This window comes from Maniola jurtina, chromosome 9 (genome assembly GCF_905333055.1).
Source record: "Maniola jurtina chromosome 9, ilManJurt1.1, whole genome shotgun sequence".
Taxonomy (NCBI): Eukaryota; Metazoa; Arthropoda; class Insecta; order Lepidoptera; family Nymphalidae; genus Maniola; species Maniola jurtina.
In genome coordinates, this window is record NC_060037.1 from 83,871 (window position 1) to 100,338 (window position 16,468).

Sequence of the window (16,468 nt, forward strand, 5' to 3'; positions counted from 1 at the left end):
ATCGTAAGTATATCGAAAGAGACAAGTTTACGGGTATTTTCCAGGCGGTATGCTATGGGTATATTGTTAAGAGTTATGATTGATGAGGAAGCGAAAGCAGGATACATGACGTGATGATTCTATCGCTAAAGTGCCGTATCATTTTATTACGTTATCATATAATCCACGAGTCAGGGTAAGTATATAATATAAACATACAAAAATAACGGACGAGCGAACGTGGGGCTTAGTTGCAATCGATTGTGCTGAATAAGTAACGCTGGCCCAAGTCAGTAACTGGATGGACCGATTTAGCAGATTGGCTTCCTCGTTTCCGCCGTGCCTCGGAGAGCACGACGCTAAAGCTAAAGATTCGCGTCCCGTACTACGTAACAGTACTGTGCTGAGTTTTTTGCCAGCTCTTCTCAGTAGAATAATATGTTTTCCGAATTGGTGGTAGAACTTAAGACTTGTTCTCAAAAATCACAAGTTAGTCTATTGCAAAATTTGAATCTACGATAATAATAATAATTGATAACAATGCCAAGACACGGGGCAAGTGATATCCCGCATGCTTACCCACCCACCCTGTTGCCAGTGGGATCCATTTTATCATATTTTTATTCAATGTTTTTTTTTCCGTTACTTTAGTTTTTTGTTGTTTATGTTATTTTATTTCTCTTTTGTTTCTGTTATTTATTGATTTTGTTGTTGATGTTATTTTATTTTTTGTTGTTTCTGTTATTTTTTCTGTGTTTCTGTTATTTTTTCTGTTGTTTCTGTTATTTTTTCTGTGTTTCTGTTATTTTTTCTGTTGTTTCTGTTATTTTTTCTGTGTTTCTGTTATTTTTTCTATTGTTTTTGTTATTTTATTATTTGTTGTTTAAAAATAGGATAAAATGGGAAAAATAAATAAATGAGAGTTAAAAAAAAATTGATAAGTAATAGGTTTCCATTCCGAGAGCTCAGCTGGTTGCAAAGTTGAAGTGGCAGGGCACATAGTCCGAAGAGCGATTAGCCGTTGGGGTCCCAAGGTACTGGAATGGCGACCTCGCATCGCAAAGCGCAGCGTTGAAAGACCCCCTAGGAGCTAGGTGGACGGACGACATCAAATGATCAAATCAATCATAGGGAGCCGTTGCATTCAGGTGTTGCGTCTTGCAACGAGGCGTGTCGGAGTCTCTACAAGAGATCTATGCCCAGCTGTGGACTATCAGTTAAGAGGGCTCTCTCCGTCACTCGTTTCCACTCGTTTCATACAATCGTAGTTCCAATTTCATTTGAATATTAAACAACCAAAGTCCATGAAATTTTGCAGACATATTCTAGAAACTAATATCTATGTCTGTGGTTTTCCAGATTTCTGTTAAAATATTCGGTTTCAAAGTTACGCGGTCTTAAAATTTTCATACAAATCTTGGAGCCCCTGTAATTTTAAAACTACATATTTTTACAAAAATCTAAAACACCACAGACACAGATATTAGTTTCTAGAATATGTCTGCAAAATTTCATGGACTTTGGTTGCTTAATATTCAAATGAAATTGGAAGTACGATTGTATGAAACGAGTGGAAACGAGTGACGGAGAGAGCCCTGTTAACGATGGTGATAAGGTTTCCATTCACAAATATTTGTTACTTTTACAAGATTCCTACGAAATTCAAAAATATTCCATGAGATTTAAAACTGAAACCAACTTAAATTCCAAAAGAAACGATAGGTAGACACAGAATGAGAATAGGAATAATCGCGACGTGATCGCATAACTCCCGCCGCCGTGCGACGCCACCGATGCGACTGACTACTGCGCTACGCAGATCTTTCAGCTTGACTTACCCATTACTGGACCAACTGGTGAACTATAACCAACCCTAACATCATGACATAGAGTCGCTTTTCATTTAATTTATGGTACAAATGCAGACGAGTTATTTTGAACTGTAAGTCAATGAGTTAGAGTTGTTTTTTTATTTGGCTTTCAGTAAGAATGCATGCCAAAAACCTGCATTACGCTGGAGCGCCGAATTTCGATAGCAATCTGTGTAAAATTGTAGTTTGCATGACGTGATAATAAATTGCTAGTTTAAACGGTAAAATATTAAAATTTTGCTCCGAAAACTGAGTATTTTAATGTAGCTGCGTATCGCATACGATGCTGGGGACATTTTTATTAGAGTTCCGTACCCGAAGTGTGCCAACACGCGGGACTCTATTACCAAGCCTCCGCTGTCCGTCTGTCTGTCAGCGGGCTTTATCTCGTGAACCGTAATAGAGAGTTGAAATTTACAGAATTTGTAGAATGTAGATATTCTATTGCCGCTACAACAAGAAGTAAAAAATTCAAGATGGCCGTCATGATAATTTAAAAAGTTTGAAGTGTTGTTTCTTGTACGATGGCTCCATAGTCCATACCCGTTGACCGATTTCTCTTAATTATCTTGCGTTTCGGTAGCCACTTATTTGATTAGGTATAATATAAAGTAACCGATAAGTACAACTATACCTCTACCGACGTTTATTAATTTGCCTTAGAGTAGTCAGTAGACCCATTTACTCAGGGTCTATAGATCATGGACTGTACTCGAGACCACAATACATGTAGGATTGAATATCAACAGATGAACAAACTTCGCATTATTGGCGTTCACGCCTGACTCTACCTGCTAATGAGACAGGCTAAGCCTCTGTTGAATATTGTAAAGAATCAACAGCGGGGGAGCGGGGGTCGGGGGGTCGTTAATATTTAAAGGCCCGGTGACCTTTACTCGAGGGCTGAAGGTGGCGCTATTTCTGGCGCTGGATTGTGTTTTGACATTTTAATAGGATTATTTATTTTTGGTAAATCTAGAGTAAGTTAAGGTTGTCTCAGATTAAAACAATCTCAAGCATCCCGACCGGAAACCAGAGACAAGAGTCACCAGTTGGCCTACATGATATAGTTTTTTTTTAACAACTATCCACCACCATCGTCCATAACCACCTCGTTAGTCTAGTGGCAGGTTTTTTAGGGTTACGTATCTCAAAAGGAAAAACGGAACCCTTAGAGGATCACTTTGTTGTCTGTCTGTCCGTCCTGTCTGTCAAGAAACTTATAGGGTACTTCCCGTTAACCTAGAATTATGAAATTTGGTAGGTAGGTAGGTCTTATAGTACAAGTACAGAAATAAATCTGAAACTGCCGAATTAGGGGCATCATTTCAAAAAAAATTGAAATATGTTTTAATTTTCAAAGTAAGATACCAAGTGGGATATCATGTATGAAAGGGCTTTACCTGTACATTATAAAACAGATTTTTATTTATTTTTATGTATAATAATAGTTTTTGATTTATCGTGCAAAATGTCGGAAAAATACCCAAGGACGGAACCCTCAGTGCGTGAGTCTGACTCACACTTGGCCGGCTTCTTCTGCAGATCATGAGTTACCGGATTCGATTCCGAGACGGGCCAAAAAGTGATTGAGTTCTTCTGTCAAAAAATCCTCCGTAAATATGTACATAGCAGCCCTGAGTTACCCCCGTGCCCAAGTGAGCACGTAAAACCATTGATCGTGCCTCTGACCTGTCTCCGGTTATCGCTGCCGGCTTCTCGGACTAGGATAGTGCGAGAATAGAGAGTTGCATCTACTCGTAGTGGGCGTATGTGATGATCTCCTACATAGACGGCCCCGGTAAGTTCATCGGTAGCCAAAATTCGGTCGAAAGGACATTAATATTAATTCTTTACAGTATTTCCGATAGTACATGTACAGTGTAGTGATAGTGCCTACTTACATACGTGGTAGATGTACAGCAATATCAATATAATATGAAATATCGATGAAGAGTAATGCACATCGAGAAAACATCAATATAGGTATTTGATCGTAGCGTAACAATAATTCAGTATGGTTTTGCTGAGCCCTGCCGTCTTCCTCGACACTACTTTGGTCGGATTTAGATATCCTTCCTTTCTGCATGAGTGTACAGAGCGATGTGTTTCGTCACGTTTAACAGGGCTCTCTCCGGCACTCGTTTCATACAATCGTAGTTCCAATTTCATTTGAATATTAAGCAATCAAAGTCCATGAAATTTTGCAGACATATTTTAGAAACTAATATCTGTGTCTGTGGTGTTTTAGATTCTTCTAAAAATATGTAGTTTTAAAATTACAGGGGCTCAAAGATTTGTATGAACATTTTTAAGACCGCGTAACTTTGAAACCGAATATTTTAAAAGAAATCTGGAAAACCACAGACATAGATATTAGTTCCTAGAATATGTCTGCAAAATTTCATGGACTTTGGTTGCTTAATCTATAATATAAAAATGAATCGCAAAATGTGTTGGTAAGCGCATAACTCAACAACGCCTGGACCAATTTGGCCAAATTTTTTTTTTAAATGTTCGTTGAAGTTCAAGGATGGTTTTTACGGCGAGAAAAATTAGAATTATTGCTGGAAAAACCCTAAAAATAGCCCTTTTCTTTTTCCCATACAAATGATTTCTAACTAAAACGTAGTCAATTTGAGCTTTATTGCTATGGTATAAAGTTCATATTAAATTACAAGCACTCACTGTTGTCTAAGCAATGTAGGTGTGTTCCTAACGTCAACGGTTCTGTTCAGGAGAATTTTTTAAAATACGTAGGCACAAAAACTGCCACATTACAAATCTTTTTGACAGGACGAAGTCTGTCGGGTCAGCTAGTATTCAAATGAAATTGGAACTACGATTGTATGAAACGAGTGACGGAGAGAGCCCTCTTGATGTAGGTTTTGCGTAGAGGTTGGCACCTGTAACGAAAAGAAGTCCATGAGTTAATTAAGCATATAATTTTTACATTTAGTTAATTATTATTATGGTTTGATTTCTATCTATAGTCATAAAAGTACTTCAACAAAGATGATCTAAGTTTATATTCTTAATCTACTTTTAGTAACATTTCAAGTTAATGTTAATTTCTGTGAGTAAATTTGCCAAAATTGTATATTGAAGCGGTGTTCTTTCCTTTCCCGTCCACATTGAATGACAGGTTAACTTAAATTAAAAATTTATAACACCCCCGATAAGTAAAGGTTACAGTAACTAGAAAAAAGCTGATAACTTTCAAACGGCTGAACCGATTTTCTTGGATGATAGCTAAGAACACTCTCGATCAAGCTACCTTTCAAACAAAAAAAAAACTAAATTAAAATCGGTTCATTCGTTTAGGCGCTACGATGCCACAGACAGATACACAGATGCACACGTCAAACTTATAACACCCCTCTTTTTTAACTCCTTGGAGGTTAAAAATGTACACTAGTGGCATCTGGTAAATCTTTTTACACGAGTTTTCAAGTTTTTCGTCACAAATTAAGTCGGCGCTTTGTTAGATTTAACATATTAAATTAATATGCAAATACTGAATTCCTTAAAATTAGCGAGGTGTGGCGGATATTTGAGATATTCCAACTCAAAGTGTTCAAACGTGTCTTGACGCGAGTCTTTACTCAATTAATTATGGCGCCGGGTTTATTGTTGCGAGTGTGTTATTCGAAGAATTGTTATACAAATGCTTCAAGACTTACGCAACACCTTTGTTACGTTATGGATGAGGTAGATTCAATATAGTATCAGTATTTAAACAATGATATTTTTGATGATAGCCTAGTGCTAGCCGTCTCCTCGGGAGGTCTGGGTTAGACCGCTGAATTTTTGGGATGTGTGCAGCAGTATATTACTTGCTTTAACGGTGAAGGAAGACATCGCGAGGAAACCTGCATGCTTGAAAGTTCTCCATGATGTTCTCAAAGGTCCGCACTTGGCTAGCGTGGCGGTCTATGGAGAAAATTATTCTCATTCAGTGAGGATATTGTCATTCTCAGTAGTGGGCCGGTGATGAGTTGATCATGATGGCTATGATTTATCTTGAAACTTTTAACGTTACATTTATATTAAATCGGAACGCCCACCTCTACAATGCTCTACGCCAGTTCATTATACAACTGTACGATTTCTAAACTGCGGTTTTATTTGAAAACTCCACTTTTCCGCATCGTTGTATTTATCAAACTCAAGCGCTCGCGTTTCCATTTCTATCATTTTTCTCATTTTTAGCGCCAAAGGGAGCGGCTTCAAATTGGATTACACTGACGCAGTCAAAGTAGCTTTATGCTCGTTTTTGTTAGGGTTCCGTACCCGGTGGTTGCCAAAGGGTCTCTATCACTAAGCCTCCGCGGTCAGTCCGTCCGTCTGTCAGTGGGCCGCATCTCGTGAACCGTAATAGTTAGAGAGCTGAAATTTTCATAGAAAGTGTATTATAACACAATGCAAATGTGCGGCCGTTATAACAACAAATAATGAAATTTCAAAATGGCCGCCATGAAAAAAAAAATATTAAAAGTGTTATTTCACGTACGATGGTACGGAACCCTTCGTGTGCGAGTCTGACTCACACTTGACCGATTTTTCCTATGTGTTATAACTTATATGCCGCCCGGGCGCTGGTGGCGGCAATGGTGTTTGTTATGGCTCCCGAGCCGCTAAAGGGGACATAATTTCCGCAATATATGACGTCACACCAGGAAAAGAAGCTCACGTCTTCCTCTTCGCCTCGGTTTTTAACCCCCGACCCAAAAAGAGGGGTGTTATAAGTTTGACGTGTGTATCTGTGTATCTATCTGTGGCATCGTAGCGCCTAAACGAATGAACCGATTTTAATTTACTTTTTTTTGTTTGAAAGGTGGCTCGATCGAGAGTGTTCTTAGCTATAATCCAAAAAAATTGGTTCAGCCGTTTAAGAGTTATCAGCTCTTTTCTAGTTTTCTTGTAGAAAAGAAGGTTAGATAACCGTTAGGTTCTTAATGTTATGTCAATTGACAAATTTATGTCAAGCTGTCAAGATGCCTTCACTTGTCGGGGGTGTTATAAATTTTTAATTTACACTTGTATTAAATGATGCTTGCGACTTCGTACACGTAAGTTTCGGTTATTTTTAATCTGATGGAAACACTTAGATTTTTTTGGATAAAAAGTAGCCTACATTCATCTCTGGGATGCAGGCTATCAAATAGATGACGCCCGCGACATCTTCGCGATGTAGATTAGGTCTTTAAAATTTCCCGTGGGTATTTTTTGACTTTTTGGGACCAAAAGTAGCCTAACTAGGTTGCACGCTGTCTCTGTAGTTTTTTGTTCTAAATCGGTTAAAAAAATGTGGCATGAAATGCTGGCAGACAGACAGGCAGACGCACTTTGCCATTTATAATACTAGCTGACGCGAGCGACTTCATCCGCGTGGATTTAGGTTTTTTGAAATCCCGTAGGAACTCTTTGATTTTCCGGGATAAAAAGTAGCCCATATGCTAATCCAAGATATTATCTATCTTCATTCTGAATTTCAGCCAAATCCGTCCAGTGGTTTTTGCGTGAAGGAGTAACAAACACACACACACACACACACACACACACACACACACATACAAACTTTCGCCTTTATGATATTAGTGTGATTAGTACGACTAGATATTACATGTGAATTGCGAATTCGTTCACGTGTATTTCAGTAATTAATAAACCTGAAAAATCAATTTTCGGGATGAAAAGTAGCCTATGTACGTCTCCCGGATGCAAGCTACGGTACCAAACTTTAATTGTCGACGGACGGGATGATTCCATACAAAGACACGGGTTCCTTGTTGGTTGGTTGGTGGGTATGGAACCCTAAAAGCGCTCATCCAAATAATAAAAACCGGCCAAGTGCGAGTCAGACTCGCGCACTGAGGGTTCCGTACTCGGGTATTTTTCCGACATTTTGCACGATAAATCAAAAACTATTATACATCAAAATGAATAAAAATCTGTTTTAGAATCTACAGGTAAAACCCTTTCATATGATAACCCCCCATTGGTGTTTAGTTATCTTATTAACCCCCGACCCAAAAAGAGGGGTGTTATAAGTTTGACGTGTGTATCTGTGTATCTGTGTGTCTGTGTATCTGTGTATCTCTGTATCTGTGTATCTGTCTGTGGCATCGTAGCGCCTAAACGAATGAATCGATTTTAATTTACTTTTTTTTGTTTGAAAGGTGGCTTGATCGAGAGTGTTCTTAGCTATAATCCAAAAAAATTGGTTCAGCCGTTTAAAAGTTATCAGCTCTTTTCTAGTTTTCTTGTAGAAAAGAAGGTTAGATAACCCTTAGGTTCATAATATTCAAGTGTCAATTGACAAATATCAAGCTGTCAAGATGGACGTTGCCTAGATATACATAATTATTTATTTGAAAATGATTTGTCGGGGGTGTTGAAATTTTTTAATTTACACTTGTTTTCAAAATTGAAACACATTTAAATTTGTTTTAAATGATGTAACCACAAATTTACGGTTTTCAGATTTATTCCTGTATTTGTGCTATATAAGACCTACCTACCTGCCAAATTTCGTGATTCTAGGTCAACGGGAAGTACCCTATAGTGTTTTGACAGACACGACGGACAGACAGACAGACGACGAAGTGATCCTATAAGGGTTCCGTTTTTCCTTTTGAGGTACGGATCCCTAAAAAGCGCCTACACTACAATGTTTTTATGTTTCCGCGTTGTCAGAGTGTCGTTTGTGAATAAAGCGTGAAATGTACAGCGTCCCGCGCAGATGTCGCCGCCAGGCGCGACCGCAACGCCGCCGCAGCGTCGCGGCGGCGACACGTAATTGGTTTACTGTTTTAATTGCTAAACGGCATTATTCCTGCTTATTTTCCCGTTTTTAATTATAAAACTTAATTGGCAATATAATTCTGTTGATAATGTAGCACGGTGAGTGGTCATTATTTGAGTTTCGAGAGCTCTACGCGTCTACGAAAGGTGAGGTAATGGCTAGGATATGCTAGGAATACAGCGTAGGTATATTTTAGGAATTTAGGGTAGTATTTCCTTAAATTTTTCTCGAAGTGAACCACGTGGTTTATAAATTGCGCGTATTGCCTTTTTTTGTAATACAAAAATTCTCCCAATATCTGCCGCTCTACCCCATATTAAGATTCCATAAGACATAAATATATTATAGTATATTTTGCTTGTTTTCATACTATGAAAATAAGCAAAATATACTATCTTTGCGGTCTCCACGTCAGTTATAATTGTCGATCTTTCTAACCGCGTAAGCAGCAGAGCTTAGTTTGCCAGCAAGAGTTGATATATGGGTGCCCCATTGGAGCTTCGCATCTAAGGTTATACCCAAAAATGTAGTATTGAACTGAAATTAGTGTTTTACAGGATATAATATTTTTTTATTAGAAAAACATACAGCTAAATATATTACATAAATATCAGTGTTGTCATAAATTTCGATGTTGTCCTCTCTTCACCTTTTCGCCACCATGCCATAACGCTACGCGAATTCGTCGTCACGCTCATCACTCCTAATTACGCATCGTTAGATTTGTAATACAAGTCGACTGCGATCGTACCTGGTGGTAAGTGATGATGCAGTCTAAGGTGGTAGTGGGCTAACTTGGAAGAGGTATAGCAGTTTTAACCTATACCCCATATTGACAGAAACTGCCCCGGCCGGCAATCGAACCCGGGACCTAGGGAAATCGTCAAGAGTGAAGGTGCCTATACCTTCAAGGATGACGTATCATCTTAGGCTACGTTATCACTTCCCATCAGGTGTGATCGTAATCAAACGTGTACATATAATAGATTTAAAGAGCACAGAATAGTAACGTATAAGGATGTGGTTGGGCCGTGGTTAGTTAAAATATGAAAATCAAATCAAATCATTTATTCAAAGTAGGTTCTATTGTGCTCCTTTTGATGGTCAGAATTGTTGGATTTGTGAGATGATAATTAATTACGTGAACTTAAAACTGAAGCTACGAGGGTTCCAAACGCGCCCAGGTCTGAGAACAGCCCACAACATTCCATGACCTCAATGCGAGCACTGAACTATGCAGTGCTATTGATTATGCAATGGTTCCTTTTTCTTTGGTTTCTCAGAACATTTTTCCATCTGATTCAACTGAATAGAATTACAATTTGCATTTTTCACGTACCCTACTACTTGCCTTTTGTTCCGTCAGAATTTTTGCCAAGAATAAAGAGTAAAGCGTATTTTCTTTTCTACCGCGTAAAAACAAAGAAACTGACTGACTGACCAACGTACCTAAATATCATTACTAGTTGACGCCCGCGTCTTCGTCCATGTGGATTTAATTTTGTTAACAATCCCAATTTGGAACTTTGTCCAAAGTAGTCTAAGTATTTCCCTAGGAACTATCAAACGTCAAAAACAGGTAAACAGATGGACCGTGAAAAACTAGCAGACATATATAATGTCGCATTTATAATATGGATTATCAAGTACAGCTCAGACTTGAGATTTTCCATATAAGGTAAGTTTTTTCTACAACATTAACTCTACTAGACGTAGAAATTCATCGCAAGCGAAGCCGAGCGTGTCAGCTAGTTAACAGTATAGCGTTGACTAGTACTTATTTGTGGCATAATTAATTTTCCAGCCTCCAGGAAGCCTCCAGGCTGGAAAGGGGCGAGATGGACCATTTTACAGGTAGCATGGGAGAAGGCTTTTCATATGTAACAGTTGCTACCTTACTTAAAATAGCCTGTGAAAAAACAGAAAGCAAAATCTAACAAAGTTTGAAAATTAATTTAATTCTACTTTATTGCTTTGTTCGCGCGACCTCAGCCATCAAATGCGTGAGCGAGAGCTAATGTAACAAGAAAAGAAAAAATATCTAGTAAAATTATCGTAACAAGTAATAGTTTGCTACTTTTGGAAAATTCGTTTTCTATGAAAGGCCAACTGTAAAAATATAAAATACTAACTGATGCCCGCGACGTCGTTCGCGTGGATGTAGTTTTTTAAAAATCAAGTGGGAACTCTTTGATTTTGCGGGATAAAAAGTAGCCTATGTGCTAATCCAGGGTATAATCGATCTCCATTCTAAATTTCAGCCCAATCCGTCCAGTAGTTTTTGCGTGAAAGAGTAACAAACATACACACACACACACACACACACACACACACACACACACATACAAACTTTTGGCTTTATAATACTAGTGTGTAGTAGTATAAACGCTTTTGAATTTGATCATAATTTCTAGTGAAATTAATGTAGCAAACATGACAATTGAAAGAAGTTGAAAGGGTGAAAATTGAGAAATCATTTTCCGTGAAAATCGTTGGTGATGAAAATTTATATTCTCACCAAATGAAAATGATTTAAAAGCAGCAATGATGCCCATCTCTGGAGAGGGGTGGGAAAGCAAGGGGAGCAGGCCTCGTGCGTTTGACGTGCGCCAGGCGAATTGACGCGTGGCGGTGCGGTGCGGTTTTGTGAGCGCCGCAACACATAACCATTTTAAGAGCTTTAAATTATATTTTATTTAACAGTAATGATGGTGTTGTGAAATCAGACCTTTTTAACCGACTTCCAAAAAAGGAGGAGGTTCTTCTCTTTTTTTTTTTTTTTTTTTTTTATATTTTTTATGTATGTTCCCCGATTACTCAAAGACCCCTGGACCGATTTGGAAAATTTTTTTTTTGTTTGAAAGGATATACTGTGCAGGTGGTCCCATATAAATTTGGTGAAGATCTGATGAATATCTTCGGAGATGAAGAACAGAACTCCTCAATGGATAGGAGCAAATTGCTCGCGATCAGTGTAATAGCTTAGTAAACAGTAGGGTTTTAACTGGGCATAGCATATTATAGTACAGTGGGGCCACTAAAAATTGTGAAATAAAAAATTTTCAAAAGAAAAATAAAACCGACTTCAAAAACGACAAACACTAAAAAGTAAAAAATAACTTTTGTTTAGCTACACGTGTAATGCACCTAGGTATGAAGTCGGGCGAGCTTCACTCTTGGATTTCTAATTTTGTTTTAATATGCTCGCTCGACTTCATACCTAGGTGCATTACACGTGTAGCTAAACAAAAGTTATTTTTTACTTTTTAGTGTTTGTCGTTTTTGAAGTCGGTTTTATTTTTTTATGACTATGTATATGTATACCTACCTAAGTATGACTGTAATGTGTAAGGTATTTTGAGCATATTCAATGTACATTTAAACTATTTAGTGTAGTTTACATTGAATATGTAAAATATTTGCACGCCATTACATGGCAAGTGTAGTGACACTAAAATAAATTGTAAAATCTATGCTAACCTACATTTGAGCAAATAAATGATGATTTGATTTGATTTTCATTTGAACACCACAAAGCCTCCCCTACGCTTTAACGAATGCACGTACTGAAATAGGCCAACCCTTTTGAAAAGAGTCACTGCTGACTTTCTTGCTGACTCTTCTCAGTAGAATTCACTTTCAATGTTATAGTTTGAAGTATCACGATGAGTTATAAAGCTACAGTACAAAGCAAAGAAAAAGCCGCATAGTAAACAAACATCTATGACGCCCGTTAGTGTTCCCTAGAATGACATTTTCATCGTAGAAAATGTGTTTCTATTCAACTTTTGTGTAAGAAACCACGTTTCATAACCTCTCTCTCGCATTCAAATCAATAGCAGTTCAACTTTCCGTCGGCTATAAAACGGTTATTCCGATTTGCAAATCAACTTTACTCTTCGATCTCTACAGACCCCCGCCTTACGTTCAAACGAAAATACTTCTTCTATCTGTATGCTTACCATTGCGTAACTACTATGGCTTAGAGCTCACTAGTGTAATACTAAAAAGGCAATGTACTAGCAACAAATTTAACTTTTCTATTTACACAGTGCATAGTCACGGGCGAGGTAGGTCTAAGCGCTTGTTTTATGTTCTTGGGCGGCGTAGCTCGTAGCGAAGGCTCTAAGGAGGCCATACACCAGTACACACAGTACACAGTAAACACCGAGTGCAGTTAATCTTGGTTTTCTTGTTGAGTGTACACTGCGGGTTAGGATGTTTTTAACCCTCGACCTAAAAAGAGGGGTGTTATAAGTTTGACGTGTGTATCTGTGTGTCTGTGTATCTGTGTATCTGTGTATCTGTCTGTGGCATCGTAGCGCCTAAACGAATGAACCGATTTTAATTTACTTTTTTTTGTTTGAAAGGTGGCTTGATCGAGAGTGTTCTTAGCTATAATCCAAAAAAATTGGTTCAGCCGTTTAAAAGTTATCAGCTATTTTCTAGTTTTCTTGTAGAAAAGAAGGTTAGATAACCCTTAGGTTCATAATATTCAAGTGTCAATTGACAAATGTCAAGCTGTCAAGATGGACGTTGCCTAGATATACAAAATTATTTATTTGAAAATGATTTGTCGGGGGTGTTGAAAATTTTTAATTTACACTTGTTCATTTGAAACACTGATCACAACTGAACACATTTTAATTTATTTTTTGTAGTTTTCGGATTTTTTCCTTTTCCTGTGCTATAAGCGCTACCAACCTGCCAAATTTCATGATTATAGGACGGAAAGTAGCTTATAGGTTTTCTTGACAGACACGACAGACGGATAGATGGACAGACAGATAGGTAGACAGGCAGACTTATAGGGGTTCCGTATTTTCTTTTGAGGTACGGAACTCTAAAAATGATCGAGCAAGTACGAATCGGACTCGTACACACAGGGTTCCTAGTTATCCGTGCCGTCGTACAAAATCCACTATGGACCTTAATTTTTTTTTCAAATCACATGGCAACCATTTTGAAATTTTTAATATTTGTTATTACAGCAACAACAGAAATACACACTCTGTGAAATTTTCAACTCGCCACGTAACGGTTCATGAAATAAACAGGGCAGATACAATAAATTCAAAGGGCAATTCTGCTGGCACGGAGTCAATTTATTATTTAAATCTTCCTCCATTGTTAACAATGTACTCATTTCTCGACAACAAACTGCTATAATATTACATTTAGAGGAAAGCCATCCTAACTTTCAAAGGCTTTATTTGCATCAGATATTTGTAAGTTATTCTGTGAATAATGCTTGGTCACCATTTAAGTTGATTAGTGGGAAAGTCTACTAACTAGGTGGTGGTCATAAAAAAGGTAATTTGGTTAAAACCAGGCATTTTAACAAAAATGTAGGCTAATTTCACTGCAATTTCTGCATTTCTGTATTAAAAGTCTGAATGAATGTTTTATGCGGTATAAAGGCTCTTTTGAAGGCTTCCTGAAAGCACCCAGCGCATACATATACATTCACAGGCATACGTAGTACGGAGCCTCGCAAAGCTGTGTGTGCACAAAATTCTACAGTAATTATACAGACCTCGGTCTGTCCAAAACTAGAGTGAGGGAACTCTCGGTTTGATCCTGAATGTCCATAATATGTCAAATATTAGGCTATGGTGATGTGAAATGATAGACAAGTGTAAATTAACAATTTATAACACCCACGACAAGTGAAGATTACAGTAACTAGAAAAGAGCTGATAAATAACAATAGGTAGGTATAGCGTCGCATATAACTATGTATTCTATTATCTAGTGTCATAACAATTAGGCCTTTTCCACTACAGAAAATACTACGGATCATAATATTATACACAGCATTGAAATTCAACAATAGTTAAAAGTCCTTGTGAATACAATAGACTGCGACTTTGACCTTGCAAGGGGACCTCATTATATTATGTAGTTTACAATGGCTGAACCGATTTTCTTGGATTATAGCTGAGAACACTCTCGATCAAGCCACCTTTCAAACGAAAAAATTAAATTGAAATAGGTACATTCGTTTAGGAGCTACGATGCCACAGACAGATACACACGTCAAACTTATAACACCCCTCTTTTTGGGTCGGGGGTTAAAAAATAGGGCTACTTTAGGGCTATCGGCGTCAAATGAACTAACATTTGACGCTCGCCAGTGACGTCGAAGCCTCGTTTTGTTAGAACTTCCCTAGCTGTCGTGAACTAGTGTAGTGGCCAAAATGCCACTTGGGACATGTTATCATGTCCCGGCGACTTTCCGCCATTTTGAGAACCGGAGGTAGATTCTAAGTACCTGCCCATGAAACAAAAGTATTTTAGGGTTCCGTACCCGAGTGCAACGGGACCCTGTTAGCAAGCCTCCGTTGTCCATCCGTCCTGTCTGTCTGTCTGTGTCTCGCGTACCGTAATAGGTAGAGAGTTGCACGGAATGTGTACTCCTAATGCCGCTATAACAACAAATTTAAATTGACCGCCATGAAAATTTAAGACAATTAAAAAGTGTTGTTTCTTGTACGATGGAAATCAAAACCCATTTGCAATGCGTAACAATGTCTCATAGCACAAGTTAAGGAAAACTCCGAAAACCTTGAATTTAACCACTTCACAAAAAAAATGTTATTTCTTGATGTACTGAACCCTCGGTATGCGAATCCCACTCACACTTGACCGATTTTTGTGTACAGCTCCGCTTGAGATCGATGGAGCAGCAATCGAGCTTCGACATTACGCTAAATGACACAGCATCGAGCACTCTGGCGAAACATTGTAAGCCTTATTGCTAGTGCAATAGAGTCCATTATCCTCTCGGCACGAGTGTGTAGAGTGGCGCAGAGGGTGGTAAATTAAATATTATGATTGTTTGTAGAGCGAGCTCGCGTGTGGAGTGCGGACTGGATATCGTGTGGTTCGATCATAATTGCTGCTATGTAGTATCACAGTATGGAGCGGTGATGGCCGAGTGGTTAGGACGTCGGTCTTATTCTTGGGAGGTCGGAGGTTCGATCCCGCTTCTATATTATCACTTGTTTCAAATATATCACTTGTTTTTGAAGTCGGTCATTCCGCACGTGGCAGAATTCCAATTTCAAACATTGTAAGAGGAGACCCGTGATCAGTAGTGGACCGGCGATGAGTTGATCGTGATGATGATGAAGGGTAGGTATGTGTTAATGTGGAAGTTAACAGAGATAACTACTGGTACAAGTTACCAGTAAAGGTAGAGTACGTCATTCTATACCCGTGACAGCTTAGTGGTTACGCTTAATTAGGGATGCTTTTTGCTAGACCGTGCCGGGCCTGAGCCGTGTCTCGTCCGAGTCACTAGATTGTTTGAATGAGGTCACATTAAACCGTGCCGTGTCCGAGTCTTCCGAGCCTCGTCCGTGTTACGTTTCTTCATATTAAATTGCAATCCGAGGCACGGCGCGGGACCGGTACGGTCTAGCATAAATCATCCCTTAGACGTCCATCCCGTTTGGCAGCCTTCGGGTACGGAACCCTAGACAACGATCATACTTCAGTTTTTTTATTCAATGGGGAAGTATAAACGTACTCACAGGAACAATAAGCACCGAGTCATCAGTGCGATAGCAGGAAGCGGCGGAAATACGTCCCCCCGCCCCGCACCCCCAACACCCCCAACACCCCGCAGCGAGACCTCGTCACAGTGACACAAAGCCCGCAACAACAAGAATTGAACGGGCGGGTAACGGTGACCGGTGTATTTCGCGAGGAAAGCGATTTTATTGTGTTGTGTGTACGTCTTTCATAAAAAATCGGTGATTGCGACTCGGACTCGCACATTAAGGGTTCTGTACAGTCGTTCAAG

General features: G+C 38.7%; 1 long non-coding RNA gene across 1 annotated transcript; it reads left to right on the forward strand.

Moving 5' to 3' along the window:
- Positions 1 to 6,267: 6,267 nt before the first annotated feature.
- Positions 6,268 to 16,037, forward strand: LOC123868110. Its single transcript, XR_006796588.1, has 3 exons — positions 6,268 to 6,280; positions 14,158 to 14,161; positions 15,979 to 16,037. It is a non-coding gene; the product is annotated as an uncharacterized LOC123868110 (long non-coding RNA).
- Positions 16,038 to 16,468: the final 431 nt, after the last annotated feature.